Below are 17,964 nucleotides of genomic sequence, written 5' to 3' on the forward strand. Positions count from 1 at the left end.
CAGCGAAGGACTTGGTGAATTATTTCCTTCTCCTAAATCCAACATTTACTGAAATCTTTTGTGCTTATTAAATTATTTTAAAATTGCAAGTTAAAAAAGAGTCAAGCTGTTTTGTGAGAAGGTCCCTATTATGTTATGATTCATCCATTAGAAAGAAATATTTTGTTTTCTGTAGTGCTGTACAGGTCAAACATGCCCATTTATATGGACAATTCCCCAAGTTTCAGTTCTTGAACTTCATGACTAAGCCATGAGTTGATGATGGCTCTGTGCGAGCTAAATGCTGAAGAACAACACGTTTACTGAGGCAAAGAGGCAAAATAGAGCATTTGATACTCATAGATGGAAAAAATTATACCTAATTTCTAAATAATATGGAAAATATTAAATTTTCAGATCTAGAACATTTTATGACGCATTCGCACCTATTTTTTTAACCTGAGGAAGCACTCCTAATGTCATCACAGAATATGAGATAATTTTCGGATTCTGTGTTAACAAATAATAGATTAAAAACAATGCTATGCCATGATGAGTGTATCTTTCCTTTATATCTTTTTAGCATATATTTATCCAGCTTCTATTTCATTATTTTACCTTAAAATTATTCCTATTTTTTTATATCTGTTTTTACTCTTTAAAGATAATGGTATCCTTTCCTATCTTGTACTTTTTTGTCCTTTTCTTTTTCAGGCTTTTCCTCATCTGCCTGTACACATTCTAGGAACACATTTTGGTCCAGGATAGGAACACATGAAGTTCCAACTCTTCTAGGAAGATTTTTCTTTCCCACCAAAAAAGACCACAAAGCCTTATCTTACTTTCTAACCTGATGAATGCCTTTTGTCTTTTCTCTTCATTTTGGCAACTATGTCTTATTTATTGTCTGTCTTGTTTCAAGAGGTTTTAAGGCGACGTTTCTGTGAAATCTTTGTCACAGCAATGAGTTTGTAGGCCATTTAAAGAGCAGAAAACCTGTTGTTTTTTTGATATAGAAGACCAAGATTTGGGTCTTAGCTCTGCAACTTTCTAACTGTGACTGTAGGCAAATTATTTAAACTGTTTTTTGCTTGGTTGGTTCATTTTGATTTTTAATCTCTAAATTGAGGACAGTAATATTGGCCCTAACCAAACTAGCACAGAGGATTATTACACATGAAAAATGAAACTTTTTCATTGAAAGTGCTTTGTAAATGGTGATAACCTATACATACTTAAAATATCTTAGTTTTTATTTCTTTTTATCCACCAAAGTGCTAGCACAATGGTAACTACTGAGTAGGGTTTGCTATAAACTCACAGAATTGGATTAAAGTAATATGAGTTGGTATCTTTGATACACCAACAAACACACATGCAATTATGCATACTCATTCCAAGTATTAGGGTATAGTTTATTGGAGGCACGCAAAGGAGTGAATATTGAACGTTATTAAAAATTCACTGAGGCTTTCATAATAATGTGGCGTGCTCCCACTGGCCTTGTGTTGTGAAGTAAGCATTCAGGTTTCTGCTGCTTTAATATAGGAGTTGCTTGTTTGGACTGGTAGTGGGCAATCTGAATTGCTCTGACTGTGCAACAATTTGAGAAATGAAGGTCTAAGCGGATTCTTCTTTATTCTGATGATTTAGTAACGTTTATGACCCTTTCCTTTGCATAATACAATTCTTTACATAAAGAATATTGTAAACGAATAAAATTTTTTCTATTTTTGCAGCTAGTCTGTACAGGGAGTCAGATTAGATCCTCTGGGGAAGTTCTCAGTGGAATCCCAGCCTTTGATCATGCCACCAATGCTTTAATTTTAAAAGTGTGAAAAGATGATTAGAGTGTCTTAAGATCTTGGTATCAGGCACAAGACAGAGTTGAAAGCTGCCATGAAGTCTGCCACCTAGGAGGAACACCATCCTCTGAGGCTCTAATTGACAAAGAAGTAGAATGTTAAAGAAGTCGAAAGTCAAATCAAGAAGAATAAAGGATATTGGAATGTTGTCACATTTACCGTGGACTTTATTAGGCACCAGATATTGACTCAAATTAGGAAATAGTGAAAATTTAAGGCCTAGATTTAATAGAGGTCCCATATATAACTTCAAATAGTTTTATAATTTTTCCCCCACATATTTGATGTTAAATAAAAATGAATAATGATGTTTCAAAATTCCATTAGTATGCCCGAGTTAAAGCAAAAAAATTTTTTTATTGAACGACCATCCTGGGAGAGTAGTGGATCAACATAAGACAATTGTTATCTTTAAAATAGAGTGGACCAAAATGATGCCACAAGGCTAACAACAACAACAATGACAATGACAGCAACGACAACAACAACAACATAATATAAAATACAATCAGAGCTGACTTTTAGGAAAACTTTAAAGCAGAAGCCGTGTGCTTCCTTCTTGTTGATCCAACCCTCTCTAGGCTTCTGGTGTCCCTTGCTCCCCAGTGATCAGCACCTGTAGCACTTCTCCATCTCCCTTGTCCAATAGTCAGACGTGCTCGATGTCCCCATTTCCCTGCAGGTCTGCTAGGTGACTAGTTATCAATTCTCAGACTCTATAATGGGCTATTGAATTAGTGTGTGACTACCTCTCTTCCTCCCTTTACATCATTTGCCTTTCAGTAAGATCTTTTTATTGCATGATCAAAATAAAATAATAATAATAGCTAATTTAATGGAATTTACTATATAGCAAGCATTATCCTAAGCACTTTACACATACTAGCACATTTAATGCTTATACCAACCCTGTGAGTTATACACTGTTTTTATACCCATTTTGCAGATCATAGCACTAAAGCATAGAGATGCCAAATAGGCCATAACCTGGGAAGCGGTTTCGAAACCAGACAGATAACTTCACAGTCCCTACTCTGAACCACTAAACTATCTTGGCCAAACATGGAGTGGGGGACACACAGCATATAGTGGGAAATGCCAATGCAGTAGTCAGAAACAGCTATTCAAATCCCATCTCCGTCCCTTACTGACTATGTGGCTTGGGCAAGATATTTAATTTCTCTGAAATTAATTTTCTAAGATGTAGAATATCGACAATAATACTTATATCAAACGTTTAGTGTAGAATTTTAAAAATAATGTATATAAAGCACCTACCACCCAAGTGTAAAGCATTCTTTACATGCTTGAATGTGTGACTGGGTGTAAATGGGGAAGATATATTTGTGCAAATGGATTTTGCACAACCACTCAGCTGCTCTCCTCAGCCTGTGTATAGAGTAGGCAGCTGTGGAATGCTTGCCACAGCAGCATCAGACGGGTCAGCCCAGTGCTCACCAGTGAGAATTGGGAGAAAGTCAAGGGCAGCATGAATACAAGAGGTGGAGGTGACAGTCACCATACCTACAGACCAGTGGACACCCGAATTACAGTGTCATGAGATCCTCATATTGAGATGCATTTGTTGGTAGCCAACTTTCAGAAGGAGATGATAAAGTTATCAAAGAGGTTCATAAAAGGTGCCTGTATCCTAAAATACAAATATATATGAGATACTTTCCATGGAAGTATAAAATTTATACTTTTATAGAATATAGAAACCACCACAAATGTTGTAAACTTTTTATATTTGACACATCATGTAGAAAGTGAATTATAATTTTTTATGCTTTCTCCATATGTTCCTCAAAACATAAACTTTGAGTTTTGTTTTACCTTTGTGTGGGTAATTCTTTTTAACCTTATATGCTAAAAGAAAAAATCTAAGTAGCTCCATTCATTTTTCTTTCTAATTTTATAAATATCAGGAAAGATGTTACATGTAATACATTGTTAAATGCAAGGAACAATGTCAAGAAATTCACCTTAGTCAATGATGTCATGAAGACTGTGTTGGGAGGAAACAATTACTTCCCAAGTATTGATTATTGAACTAATAATAGTTAGAATGTTTGTCTTTCAAAACCAAACTCTAATAGCCAAAGTGAGTCTTGTTATTTTAAGATTATTTGGAAAGAGTTAGCATTAAAAACACTTTGCATCTGATATGCGTCAATATTAGTTATATTAGCTTCCCATGTAAGGGAAGATGCTATCCTACTTTATAAATAGATCTTGTGGGAAAACTGCTTCTTCCTTGAGGTTAAACAATCTGATATACATTTTTAATGTAGGGATAGTTTAAGGCAATTTGAAAGCTAATCTACGTTAGATTGTAACATGCCAACCCCCAAATTAACAAAGACTTCATCATTCACGGTGTTTTAAAGACTCATTAAGTTTGGTTGCCATAGTTTATGAAATATATATAGAAGCTAGAAAATGTACTAAAAAGACTAAATAATATTTCTTAAGAGTTAAATAGTAGATACTAGCTAAGTGGGATGAAATGTCATGGAGGAGACAATGTTTGGGTATAAATAAATTCTAGTAAAGTTAAACATATGAAAATTCTAAGAGTTAAGTGACTGACGGTGATTACCAGCTCCTTTCCTAATTCATTAAGGATGAAAAGGAAGTGGCATGAAATTGCAGTAGGAGAGATTTAGGTTAGATATCAGAAAGAACTTCCTACCTGTAGGGGTTGCTGATCCTTGAATGAAAGATATATCGCATTCCTACAGAGCACCTTGGAGACATTTAAGAATGGGTTATCAACCTTTTGCCCAGGGATAGTTTAAAAGCAGTCTTACCCAATCACAGTGACATTGATAAGATTGTATTCTGAAGTCTTTTTTAGATTCATCAGTGAAAATTGGTCTTCGTGTGTATGTGTGTTTAAAGGTGAATAGATACAACTTAGGATCGTAAAATAAAGCAATGGATTCCACAGCACAGTGACAAAGCCAGGCAGCATAATAAAACCAAGAAACCTTGTGAAGATGCGGAGTGATAAAAGAAAGTCAGAAATCCTCAGCTTATGGAAACTAAATACTGACTTTGAGGTTATTTTAAATGAAGCAGTGCATAGATAGAACCATCTGTTTTTATGAAAATCAGAAAATATTCCCATCTGATTCTCTCCTCTTTGCCCTGTCTTGAAAATATCATTTTCAAAACTGCAAATGAAACAGAAAATTAGAATAATTCTTAAAATAAAAAGTCAGAATGCAAAGTATATCAGGTAGAACTTGGCTCTTCTGCTTCCCTTACATCCATATAAGGAAACGAAAACTTAGGAAAGCTGAGTGGGTTGTTCGGGTTCACTTGCTGGTGGCAAAGCTGGGGATAGATCCTCAGTGGCTGCTGCCCACACCCCCCCACCCGCCCCACTTTTATGGGCTCATTCTGTCTGTTGACAGCTAGGAGTGTTGGTTGCCGAAAAAGACAGCCAGTTTTGTCTCCAGGAGTTCCCTCTTTCTCTGGGCTTTGTCTTCTGCCAAAGGGAGCTGCCTTGCCTAAGTCTGTGCCTTCTCCCTAGGGGCAGCCTGCATTCAATGACTGACTGATGTTGGGGCCAGGAAAGTTGAAAGGACCGGCCTCTTTGCCTCAATTCAGGATAACTCTGAGGGGCCTTCCTGCTCCAGTGCTCCCCCAGGGATCAGCTGAGGCCTTTGTTTCAATTGCATCACAGTTCAATTTCTCCATCTGTCCAGTCCTGGTTCTTCCACTTCACTTATGAAAGACAAAAGGAGCTTCTCAGAAGGCTTCTGTTTCTTTCTGTGCTATTGCCACTGTGGAAGAAGAGAGGGGAGGGAAGCAGTTAGTCAAAGGATTAAAATTGAAAGGGAAGTAGAAGGATAGATGGAGAAGGCAAAAAGAGGAAGTGGAATCAAACTACTTCCTTTTTCCTTCATCATAAGCTCTACTTGTACACAGAGACCGAGAGGAGAAGATGGACCCAAACTTCTTTCTGATTGGAAGATGATCTTTTGTCTTCAACGTCGTTGCCCACGTATTTTCTTGCCTCCTAACTCATTTCCTTTTCTCTACCTATTCTTCGAATTTATATAAACTGTTGGATAATGCAAGAACATTTCATAGTTAGCTTTGAACTGTAAAATGAGGAGTGGGACTTTTTAGCCTTAAGATGATCATGACCTCAGCTGTTGTTGTGATCTACTCCTACCTTTGGAAAGATCCTGTGACTACATCCTCTGTACTCACAGCCACCAGCCAGCAATACTGGTGAATCTGCACTTCAGGGTTCCTTTATATTCTGAACACTGACCATCTTGGATAGGACAGTAGCTATGCTAGTGTCTAGGGATATAGCACTAGCCACATGTGGACATTTAAATTTAATTACAATTAAACTTGTTAATTAAATTAATAAGATGAATTTAACTAAAATAAAAAAAAATCAGTTCTTCAGTTGCCTAAGCCACAATTCAAGGATTCAATAGCCACCTGTGGCTAGTGTCTACCATATTGGACAATTCAGATATAGAACACTTCCTTCTCTGTAGAAATTTCTATTAGACAGTGCTGTTAAATCTGAAGTCTTCAGAGTATGGTCCTGACCATGTGTTGCCCTATGTGGACAGAACTTAGGGTGACACATTTGGAGTGGAGGTCTAGAACAAGCCTGGTTTTAGGCTCCAGCAACTTCCTAAACCATTCAGCTTCAGTGATGACTTAGAAAGTCTGGGGTTATTTACTGTGTCCTAACCACACTCCCTTCAAAATGACCCTTTTCCCTTCTCTTTCCACTTCCATTGCCACCATTTTAATGATCATGATAATAATGACAGTTAAAACTTATTGCATGTTTTCTATGTGCCAGATGCTATGTGCTTCTTATATATTATCTCAATTAATTCTCATGACAATTCCATGAAGTAGATAATATTATCATCGCCATTTTACAGATGAGAAAATTGAGTCTTCAAGCAACCAAGTGTCTTGCCCAAAGGCGAACATCTGGCAAATGTCAGCACTGGGATTTAAACCAATGTTTCTGACCCTAGAGCCAACCAACTGTTAGACTACACTGCCTTCATTATTGCAGATGTAGATGGCTGGAAAGCACCTGCCTGTTGACCTGCCCTTTTTGTCTTCTACTTACTAGGTACTGTTGTCAGACTAATTTTTCTTAAATTTCACTTTCTTCCTCAAAAATCTTAATGTCTCTATTTTGTTCTGCATCCACTCCATGGCCTGGCCCCCTTTTTTAAAAAATGAGTTTTATTGATTTAGTTTTACAGTTCATAAAAGTGTGTAATTTATTTCAAAATGCATAAGCTGATGACTTTTACTTTTCAGGATTTTTTTTGATAAGAACTTTCATTTTATTATTATTCTTGCATACAATCGATCATGGCCAGGCTTTTACAGTCCTCCATGATTTCTGCATACAACCAACCTGAACTTATTGTCCATCTTTCTTTAATGATCATCTTCTGTTTCTAACCAGAACAGTCTCCTTATATTTCAGGAACATGACCTCTTTCAGAGTATAGTCTAGGCTCCACAATTTTCCATTTAACAACATATTTCCTTGACTTGCCTACTGACATTTTGTATTTATTAATGAGATTACTAAACATCTACTCGTTGACTGAAATCACACTAAAATAAGTTTGTTATGCTTCTAAACACCACTAGCAAAAAAGGAGGCTAGAAATATTATTTTATAGGGAATACAAAGTGGCAAGTCTTGTACCAAATGCATATTAATCATTTCAGTATCAAATTGCTAAGTACATCTTTTGAGAAAAATTGTTGTCAGATAACCTGCATGTGTCATGGTATAAACTTCCTTTAGCACTCATCCAATCAGAAAATATATTTTCTTTACAGCTCTAGCTGAAAGTGTCCAATTAAAGCAAGTAATACTTTCAACATGGTATAAACTTTAGAAGAAAATACATCAAAATCAGTAGAAATGCAGCTAAACTTTGGCTTCTCCATGGAAGCTTTGGAAAATGCATTAATTCCTCAAGAATGTCAGCCTTAAGAAAAGCTAATGGAAGTGTGGGTTTACAGGTGGGTGGGGAGGGAGAGAAGACGAAAGAGAGTAAATACTGAGTTGCCTTTCAGAAAAAAGATAGTCTGTTGGAAGAACAGTGGCTTGGGTTTTCAGTAAAACAATTTCGGGATTTGACGTCCCCAATGTCCGGATGTCCATGTGCTAATCGCTGGAGCCTGTGAATATCTTACCTTACATGCCAGAAGGGGCAGATGTGACTAAAGATATGCGCCTTGAGATGGGGAGATTATCCTGGATTATTCAAATGGGCCCATTCTAATCACACAAACCCTTAAAAGCAGGAAACTTTTCCTGGCTGAAATCAGAAAGATGCAACAACAGATAAGGCAGGAGAGCTTTGGAACATGAGAGAGATTCACCTTAAGATTGCTGACTCTGATGGAGGGAAGAGGCCATGAGCCAAGGAATGGGGCAGCCTCTAGAAGCTGGAATGGTTTTCAGCTAATAGCCAGCAAGAAAATGAGGACCTCAGTCCTACAACTGCAAGGAATTAAATTCTGTCTACAGCCTGAATGAGCAAGGAAACGGATTCCGTCCTAAAGCGCCTAGAAAGAAATACAGCCCTGCTGACTCCTTGATTTTAGCCTGGTGAGACCCTTGTTGGATTTCTGACCTCCAGAACTGTAATAAAATAAATTTGTGTTGTTCAATTCACTAAATCTGCGGCGATTTGTTATGTAGCAATAGAAAACTAATACAATAATACTATTCCATCTACCTCAGGGGTTGTTGTGTGATAATGTGTATAAAAATGCACTGTAAATTGTAAAGCAGCATACACAATGTTATCATTGATGTTCTCAGCGTCACTGGTCTCTATCTTGTCTTTTAATTGCCACCTTTTAAAATGTAGCCTTAGAAAATAATAAGCATCTACTTACTGAGCATCTACTACGTGCCAGGTAGTCAACATGAGCTATACAATTTCATCTGTATGACCCTATGAGATAGACAGTATTATGCCATTTTATATATGTGGGACCTGACATGAAATTCAACCCTGTTGGATTTTATAAGATTTATATTTCTAAGGGTTTATCTGCCTTCAGGAAAACAGGTTAGAAATGTAATTCCAGTGACCAAGGACAGGGAGAAAGTTATTAGAAGTTTTTCTTTGCTCTTTTTTGATCACTAAAGAAGAAAATTAGAATAGAAGTTATCAGAGAGAAAGAGATGCAGCACTTGAAGTGATTAAATATAAGCTATCATCCAGAGCTGCGTGCCTGAGAATATGCACAGTTTACCTTTAGATCTTGCCTTGGAAGGTCCCTCCCGCTGAATGTGGGCTGTGATCAGACACAGGTCCCAGGGAGCTGCCTACTAGCGTACACTCTGTGTGATGAGAAAAATTAAAGAAGGATGCTCAGTTTGAAACAAGGCTTAAAACACAATGCTTTGAGTCCCGAAATCCCAAACACATCTCCATGGAAGAAAACGTTCTTTGAAAATTAATTGAAGACGTTCAGCCTCACACTTGGAGATATTCTTCCAAACAGCCGCAGACTCCAGCAATGTTCTTTCATGTAGTCAGAACAAAACTTTGTTTTTTGGCAGAGACAGAAGGCTAGAAATGGCAGCTCATAGGAAGGTAAGCAAACAGGGAAGGCGAGTCCATATCCTGGGTTGCAAGACGAGTATGAAGCTCCTTCCTACATTTAAAGGATGATGTCAGTGGGGTGTCTGTTCTGAAGTTTCTAGTAGTTATTTGAGTCTTGGAGCTTTTGTTCCTCAGCTCTCTTTCTGATACAATGTGTTTGTCTCAGTTTGGGGGTGTAGATTGTGGCCTTGGAAAAAAATTTCTTGACTGGACGAAGTTGAAGAAAACACACCCATTCACTCGTGATCTTCCTTCCAAGGCTGGTCCTAGCGAAAGCTGTGAACTAGGCAGATTTTCTTTTTTCTAGGACTTCGTACTTCCCTATTCTCTGCTCTTTCCTCCATTTCAAAATCTTCCACTCCCAGACCCCAAAATACTTTTATTTTACCCTTGTCCTTCAAATATTTAATAAGCTGATTTACCCTTCTGTATTATCGACGCACCTAAGGGTATTTGTATTTTAATGCAGACCTTGGTAGGCGTGGTTATTTCAAAGGAAGGGATTTCTCATGGTAAAACTGCAGAATTTATGGGTAAAGATGTCTTCCTGGAGCTTCTGAGAACAGCATCAGTTAGTAAACAGTTGCCAATTTCACTTCAATATTACTCCTGTCTCAGCCCAGTAGCTGAGTGTGGGTGCAGCTAAGCTTCCTGGGCACCAGTTGCTAGTCGTTCGCCAAAATCCACTAATATTTAGATATTCTGGTTATAATCAACATCTCACTAGGGCTGCGAGTAACAAAAATAGATATAACTCGTATTCATTAAGCATTTAAATCCACACTCACAATTAGTCCCACAACACTTATTCTATTAAAAGAAATATGCAGAAATGCTACCTCAAGGCCTTTAAGCCACTATTTCCTACAAAGTGTGGGATATACCTACCCATAAATCTGACACTGATTATAAGGCTGATGCTAACAGTAAGTATTCAGCACACCTTCATTGAGGAGACCATGCCTTAAAGAACCAGGCTTTGTATCTCAGAATAGGACACACGGAAGGATCAGGGCAACAGCGTTAATTTCTTAATTATCAATGACTACTGGCAATTGACAGAAGCCTATGAAACATATGGTTTTTCTTTTTCAACTCTGTGCTGGGAAAGTGTTTTACAGGAGGGTAGAAGAGCTTGGAATGTTCTTTCTCACCCCTTGCTTCCCACATCAGTTCCAGATAACCGCTCTCTCATAGATCTGAGTTACTTTTGCGTTCTAAATGTTCTTAAGCTGCTTTGAAAGATCTCTAACTGACTCTGCACCCCAGGGAAGACTGGCGAAGAGGGGCTGATTTGCCAGGGGCATTCTTTCTTCCCATGCTGGATAATTCCACAAGTGCTTGCTTTCCCTGGGGAAAGCATTAAACTCTTTTTACCATTGACTAGGTAGAACTTTAGAATCCTGTTTTGATACACTAGTATTTAATTGACCGTTTCACTCCAATGTCAAGGCAATAAAAATATAGTAAGTTATAGAAATAGGCATTTGGATTCTTTAGCTAGGGTACATTTAAAATATCATTCAGACACTTAGCAATTCATGCTAAGAGTATCAAAATGATGACACGTACTCTGCGGTGGTCAAAGCTGTGTCTTATGGTCACTGGAGACCCCTCACCTATAAATCCTCACTTCAATCTGATCCATTTCACCTCCCACACATTTCTTGTATGCGTCCCTTTCTCTCTCGTCCCACTGCTATCGTTCCCTCATCATATAAGCTCTCATCATGTTTACTTTTACTTCTATTCTGACTTAATTTCAGAGTTAAAGAAAAATTGCAAAAATAGTGAAAGAACTCCCACAGACCCTTCACCCAAATCCCCCAAATGTGAATGTTTTATGATATTTGTTGTTTTTTTCTTTTCTTTCTCTCTCTGCATTTTTCCCCCTGAACTGTTTGAGAGTAGGCATAAAGCATCTTCACCCCCAAATACCTCACTGTGTATTTTCTAAAAACAAGAGCTTTTTATTACATAACCACAGTACAAGAATCTAAATCAGGACATTAACATCGATACAACACTGTTATCTGATTTCCAGACCTAATTTAGATTTCACCAGTTTGTCCCTAATGTCCTTGCAGCAAAGGAAAATCCTGTACTGTGCACAGCATTCAATTGTCATGTCTCTTTAGCCTCCTTTCACCAGGTACAGTTCCCAGTCTTTCTTTGTCTTTCATGACATTGACATTTTTAAAACGGACAGGCCAATTATTTTGTAGACTTTCCTTCAATTTAGGTTTGTCAGATGATTCTTCACTATCAAATTCAGGTATGCATTTGTGGCAGGAATACCAAGGATGTGATGACGTGTTCTTAGCGAGTCACATAGGGAGGTGCACGATATCAATTCGATCCATTCCTGGTGACGTCAACTTGATCACCTAGTCAAGGTAGAGCCTGCTATTTTCTCTCCTGTAATAATTACTACTATTAATTATAACTAATAAGAATCTTGTGGGGAGGCCCTCATTGTTTTTCACCATGATAGCTCTGTGCTGGATAACTTCTATCAGCCCTGCTATATCCCCATCCCGCACTTTGGGTTCTGCTCTGTGGCCTACAAGACTGAGCTGTGTGGACTCTGTTGACCTGGTCCTCTGGTTTCTGGTTGGGTTTGGTCAACAGGGAGTCCTGCAGGAGACCTGAAGAGGGTGGAGAGGAGGGCTGGGGATATCCTCTTGGTTTTCTCCCCCAGGGTAGGCAATGTTCTGCAACTGAAGGTCAGGGCATCTCTCAGGATGCAACTCTGGGTTTTGTAACTGCCCCTCCTCCTTGTTGTCTCAGGCCCAGGGGTGAAGCACACATTCCTTGCAGTTTCCCTACATTTCCTACATTCTTCCCCCATCTTTGCAAACTCTTCTTACCTTTTCCAATTGGAACATGTCAAGAACCCTTACGATACAGTCTCCTGCTGCATTATTACCTTCTTTCTTTTCCATTCTCAGTTGCAGATCCTGCTGGTCTTCCATAGTCTCAATCCTGACTTGTTCTTATGTCAATCCAGACCCAGCAGAAAGTACATTTGATGCCAAAGGCATCTGTGAATTGGATCAACGGTGAGCTTTTCTGCTCTGCAGCCAATCCTCCGGCGTGCCTGGGGACTCTCCCTACGCCCACATCTCTGGCATAACTTGTGCCAGCAGACTTCCGCCTTGGTTTTCTGCTTAGCCTCTGACTTCCTGCGGTGGTGGAGTCCTCCTCTGATTCAATTTCTTTATTTGACTAGGGCTCTGTTAACCTGCTTCACTCTGCTGGCCCCTTTCTCTAGCATGCTGGGCCCTCATCCCCAGACTCTCACGTATTTTTTGGATCCTGTTTGTGCCATCATTCTTTTACTTGCCCTGACAGACCCCTCTCCACCCTTTCCCAACTTGTTTCCCCCTTCCTCTTCTACTGACCTATATGGACCTACCAACCCTTGCCTTCCAGCTCTAGCTGGGTTTGGCCAATGGGGGAGTTCCGGGGAGGACAACCCAGAGAGTGATTAAGTGAGATAGGGGTATTTATAACACCAGCTTCTTCCCCCTGGGGTTACCGCAAGCTGCCCACCTTCTTTCACTGAAGGTCAGAGCTCTGCTCCAGGTGGTCCTCTGCTTCCAGATTCCTGGAACCGCTCCACACCCCTTCTGGCCTAGGGATGGTTACAGCCTAGCTGGGTATTGGGGTATAGCATTTTCTCTTGTGATTTAGCTCTATACCTTTAGGAATAATCTCTTAATTGAGCCTCCTTGAATTATCCTAACCTGAGTGTGATTGATGCTTCTTTTTAGGACCGTGACTGATACAGGTGCTATGGTGACAGCCCATCTGTCTTGGCAGATCACTTGGTGCCTTAAACCTCATTTTGCCAGACTTTACGTGCTCAGTGGATCTCAGATGCTGAAGATTGCTGCACCCAACCTCGAGGATCACTGTGCTTTTTTGGACTGGTCATTTGACTGTAGATTAACTCCTTGGGCATCCGTCCTCTAGCTGGGTCAGTTTCTCCCAGCTTTGTCCCTGCCCAGGCCTGGCCTTATTCCCGTCATTACTTACCGATGCTGTTGAAGTATTAGCATGCCTTGTAGCAGAAGCAACACTTGCCCAAGAGAAAACACGAGTTTCCTTGTCTATAAGCTACATGAGACAGACTTTTAGTCTGGACCCACTCCTTATGATGATAGGACAGACCCTAGAAAAGTAATCTTCTAATCCAGTTCTCCTAGGATGCAAAGATGTGTCTAAGATATTTATATATAAATCACTAAGGACATGCTTTTCAATATGATTGTATAATATAGTTTGCTAATTTAAATTTGTAGGTGTTTTAGATATTGAAAAATGAATATAAATGAGCTTCATTCTGCTAGGATCTACTGTCAAGAAAATCCTGTACCTACTTGATAACCCTATAAATCTCTCCCTCTATGGAGATATTTGAAAGTGTTTTAAAAATTGAGTCAGTAGATTACTAGTCATGTTTTAATATTTTCAGCTTATTGTTTTGAGGATAATTAAATTTTCACCATAACCCAGAGATGTATCTTTGTATCTTAAATTGCGCCAGGTACGAAGGCTAATTTGTAGTGAAATGTTCTAAATTACAATGTTTCTTTGAAGCATTTTTGGTTCAGATTGCTTCATGAGATCATTACATTTAGAGTTTTCTAGTATGTTCTTTTAATAGTATATTAATTTGTTTGTTGGTAATGTGTAAACACTGTACCTTTAATGGGATACTACCGACTATGACATTTTGGAGTTGCTATTTGTACTCGGTTTTAAGTTGGCAGGTTCGTGATTTGATAGGCTTTGCTATTTGTCTTATGCTAAATGACCGATGGTCTTAGTCCAGTTCCTAACGGGCTTGTGTTTATTTCTGTTAAGGTTGGCATTAATAGGTCTTCTCAGCAAAGATGCACAGGACTGACCTGGAATAGACTCTAAATTAATTTTCAGCTTTGAAGATGTTCCTTCTAGGTCAGGATTGAGGCCAACTAGTAGCACAAGGGACTGGAGCAGAATTGTCACTGCCGTGTTTCTCCTATTCTGTGAACTGGACGGACCATCAAAACGAATCAGAGATGTAGGGTAAATTTTATTAGTTAGAAGGCAAAAAACATCTAAGATCTCACTTGAAATGTTTTAAGGCCCAATCCGCTTATAGTAAAGAGATACAGGGGGAATTTTCAATAGATTTCATAAGCAATTGTGTGGAATGCTGATTATAGCCAGTGCATCAATACTGAGAGATTAGCTGTATTGTTCCCCCCTGCAATTTTATTGAAGAATAATTGACAAATATAATTATATACATTTAAAGCATACAATGTGGGGGCCGGCCTGTTGGTTCAGTTGTTAAGTTCTCACGTTCTGCTTCAGCAGCCCAGGGTTCACTGGTTCAGATCCCAGATGCAGACCTATGCACCACTTAGCAAGCCATGCTGTGGCAGGCATCCCACCTATAAAGTAGAGGAAGATGGGCATGGATGTTAGCTCAGGGCCAATCTTCCTCAGCAAAAAGAGGAGGATTGGTGGCAGATGTTAGCTTAGGGCTAATCCTCCTCAAAAAAACCCCACAAATAAATAAAGTATAAATGTGATAATTTGATGCACATTGTGGAATGATTACCAGCATCAAGATAATTAACATATCCTCACTCCACATGGTCAACTTTCTTTTGTGTGTGGGAGAATGGTTAAGATTTACTCTCAGCAGCTTCAAGTATTCAATGCCGCATCACTCACTGTAGTCACCATGCCGTACATTAGACCCTCAAAACGTATTCTTACAGCTGAAAATTTGTACCCTTTGGCCTACATCGCTTTTGTCCATGCCATCTACTTGACCTTTCTTTTTCTATTTGGGCAGTTATCAAAAAATAAGTAGGAATAAGAGAAAACATTTAATAGAAGAAGAGCTCTAAACAAATTCATAAAATGAGGTTTTAGCATTATCAGTTACATTATATTAGGTATACTCATTTCATCCCAGTTAAGTCAAGAGCTGTCTGCATCCTTCTGTCATTTGAAGTAGTAGCGTAGGATGTTAGCGCTTGGAGGGACTCTAGAAATGACTCATTCAACTCTGATTTAGAGACTAGGACAGTGCTTGGACAAGCCACAATTTCACCAGACTCAATTTGCTAATCATATTATCCTATTTTTTTAAAAAAATGGCTGTGATAAAATGGTGTAATCATTCTGCTTGCAGATATGTTTTTTAAATTGTTGGGAGGGGCAGTCTAATCTTTTATTAATTGTTGTTTTACTTGAACAAGTTCACGGTAATAAAATAGAGGATAATTGTAGAAATATCAGGAGCCCGGAAGAGGTAGAACTGATTAAAACACAGCATTTCCTACTCCTGCTTCCTGGGTTTTATTAAAATTGCTGCTTCTCCATTGCTTGACTTTTGTAGACTTGGTCTGGTTTATTGCTAGCCCTCGATCTGAGAATCTATGCTATTTAACTTGGTTGTGTCATACAATATAGAAGGCAAGTGGAAAAATAAAAAGGAGCCTCGTGGTAAAGGAGATTTGGACTCCCCCAGACATCTCTATCTAGCAGTGCAAGCCAACCTGCTAGTGGAAACACTGAAAGTCCTGTGCCTGGATCTAGCCTCCAGATATAATGTGGCTGTGAAGCAGCAGGGTCAGGGAAAAGTATCTGTTCATTTACAGAAGTCTTTCTTTCTGTTTTGGTATCTGAAAACCAAAAGCTGAAATTTTAACCACTGGCAGTGAGAACGCTGTCATGATGCTAATGTTCAAGCAGGTTCCTTTCTATCAGTCATGTTCTCAAAGAACTGTGCCCCATTTGTCGCCAAAGATAGGACAAACAGAAGATGATGCTATGACCTTCTGGAAAATAGCTTCTGCTCAGATTGAAGACCTCAGTGACAAATGCGTTCGTTTATGGACCAGGTACACAGTGGACCCTTTGGATAACTGAATGGAGAAACTACGTTGCTACTCTACTTTTACATCCTTAAAGTAGGTTAATAGTTTTACTTTAAGGCCAAAGTCGATTTAAATAAACATGAGAACTGTGGCTGAAAACGCCTCTCGACTCCTAACAGCGACTTAACCCGACTAACGGGGCTGAGCCCCAGGTGTTTGCACGCTGCCTCATTTTTCTTATCCACCAGCCTGCAGGCTTTTAACACGTGACAGCTGAAACAGTGTTAATATTGAGGTCAGAAAAACTGGTCCCCGGCGAAAGCCGAGTATCATGGCATGCTGCTGATACCGTCCTGAGGCTCCAACTGGCTGACCCCAGCTTTAGAAAATATTGAATAATTTTCAGGCCTGAGGACAGGACACATGGTTTAGGCCTTTGAACCTGATGTTTTTATGTCAAATTTAGCTTTAGGATATATGTGAACTGCCATAACTAATTCCCTTAGTTTCTGAAAATGTGACTTTACAGCAGAAGAATATCAATTACTAGTTAAGTAAAATTATATTACTATTATCTTGCATGTACAAAATGCTTTCACGTGCATTGTCTTCTCTGATTTTCCTAATAATCCAGCTGAGAAGGCCAGAAATATTTTTATCCTATTTTACAGATGAAAAAATCGAGAGTTATAAAGGCTGAGAGATTTTCCCAGGGACACTGCAGAGCAGATATCCAATCTACTGGTTCCTGGTCCGCTGCCTTTCCATTGTGCCACACGGGCTGTCTGAGAAAGATAGATCTTCAACCAGCCAACCAGCCAGCCGGTCAGCTAAAGCAGACTGAGCACACAGAGGATCCAGAGCAATGTCCTAGTAACTGTATCCAAGATGTACATTGTTTTTCTCTTGGTAAATGTAAAATGACTAGCTAAATAATTTCATTTATTTGGTAACTATGTTGATTAAAGAGTATGCAATATAGCAAATTCATAAAATAATTGTCCTGAAAAGTTTGGATAAAAATCTACATTTCATATTGTGCAGAGGCTATTATAATTTTAAAATATCTTTCTTCGGATTTTCAGTGGGATTATTATTTTAATTGTCTTAGATGAATAAAACAACTTATTTACTTTGGACGCCCTGAAAGACTGTGAACAAGTATATATATACGCAATACCATGTGGTCTAGGTTTCTGTGTTATAAAAGAAAGTTTTCATTTAGTGATCAGAAAGGCAACCCACTTTTGGTCAAAGAAAGGCAAATATGAACAGATATGGAATGATTAAAGTCAAGAAAATGTTATCTAATCCTATATCATAGAAAAGAAGAAAAAGAAAGAAAGAAAAATTGGACAAATAGTAGAAGTCTGAAATCAAGGGTTTTGTCAAGTATTTATTCTGTAATTTTATGTGTCTGTAATATGCAGACATTAACTTTGTTATCCATAGACATCTGAAGCACATTCTAACTCTGCTTTCTGCAGTTTCTGCATTCTGGTGACTTTTTGCTGCCTAAGAGCTCCCCTTTCTTTTCCATGAACGTGGTTTCATATCTGGTGTGGCATTTGTGTTCCCTGGGCT

General features: G+C 38.7%; 2 long non-coding RNA genes across 2 annotated transcripts; one reads left to right on the plus strand and one right to left on the minus strand.

Moving 5' to 3' along the window:
* Positions 1–2,181: 2,181 nt before the first annotated feature.
* On the minus strand, positions 2,182–9,749 carry LOC138921180 (uncharacterized). The gene is made up of 2 exons (XR_011433527.1): positions 9,141–9,749; positions 2,182–5,638 (listed from the first exon to the last, which is right to left on the minus strand). It is a non-coding gene; the product is annotated as an uncharacterized lncRNA (long non-coding RNA).
* A 3,520-nt stretch (positions 9,750–13,269) lies between these two features.
* Positions 13,270–17,419, plus strand: LOC111771047 (uncharacterized). Its single transcript, XR_011433528.1, has 3 exons — positions 13,270–13,475; positions 16,310–16,473; positions 17,052–17,419. It is a non-coding gene; the product is annotated as an uncharacterized lncRNA (long non-coding RNA).
* The last annotated feature ends 545 nt before the right edge of the window (positions 17,420–17,964 follow it).

The sequence above is a fragment of the Equus caballus genome, chromosome 28, assembly GCF_041296265.1.
Source record: "Equus caballus isolate H_3958 breed thoroughbred chromosome 28, TB-T2T, whole genome shotgun sequence".
In the NCBI taxonomy this organism is placed as follows: domain Eukaryota; kingdom Metazoa; phylum Chordata; class Mammalia; order Perissodactyla; family Equidae; genus Equus; species Equus caballus.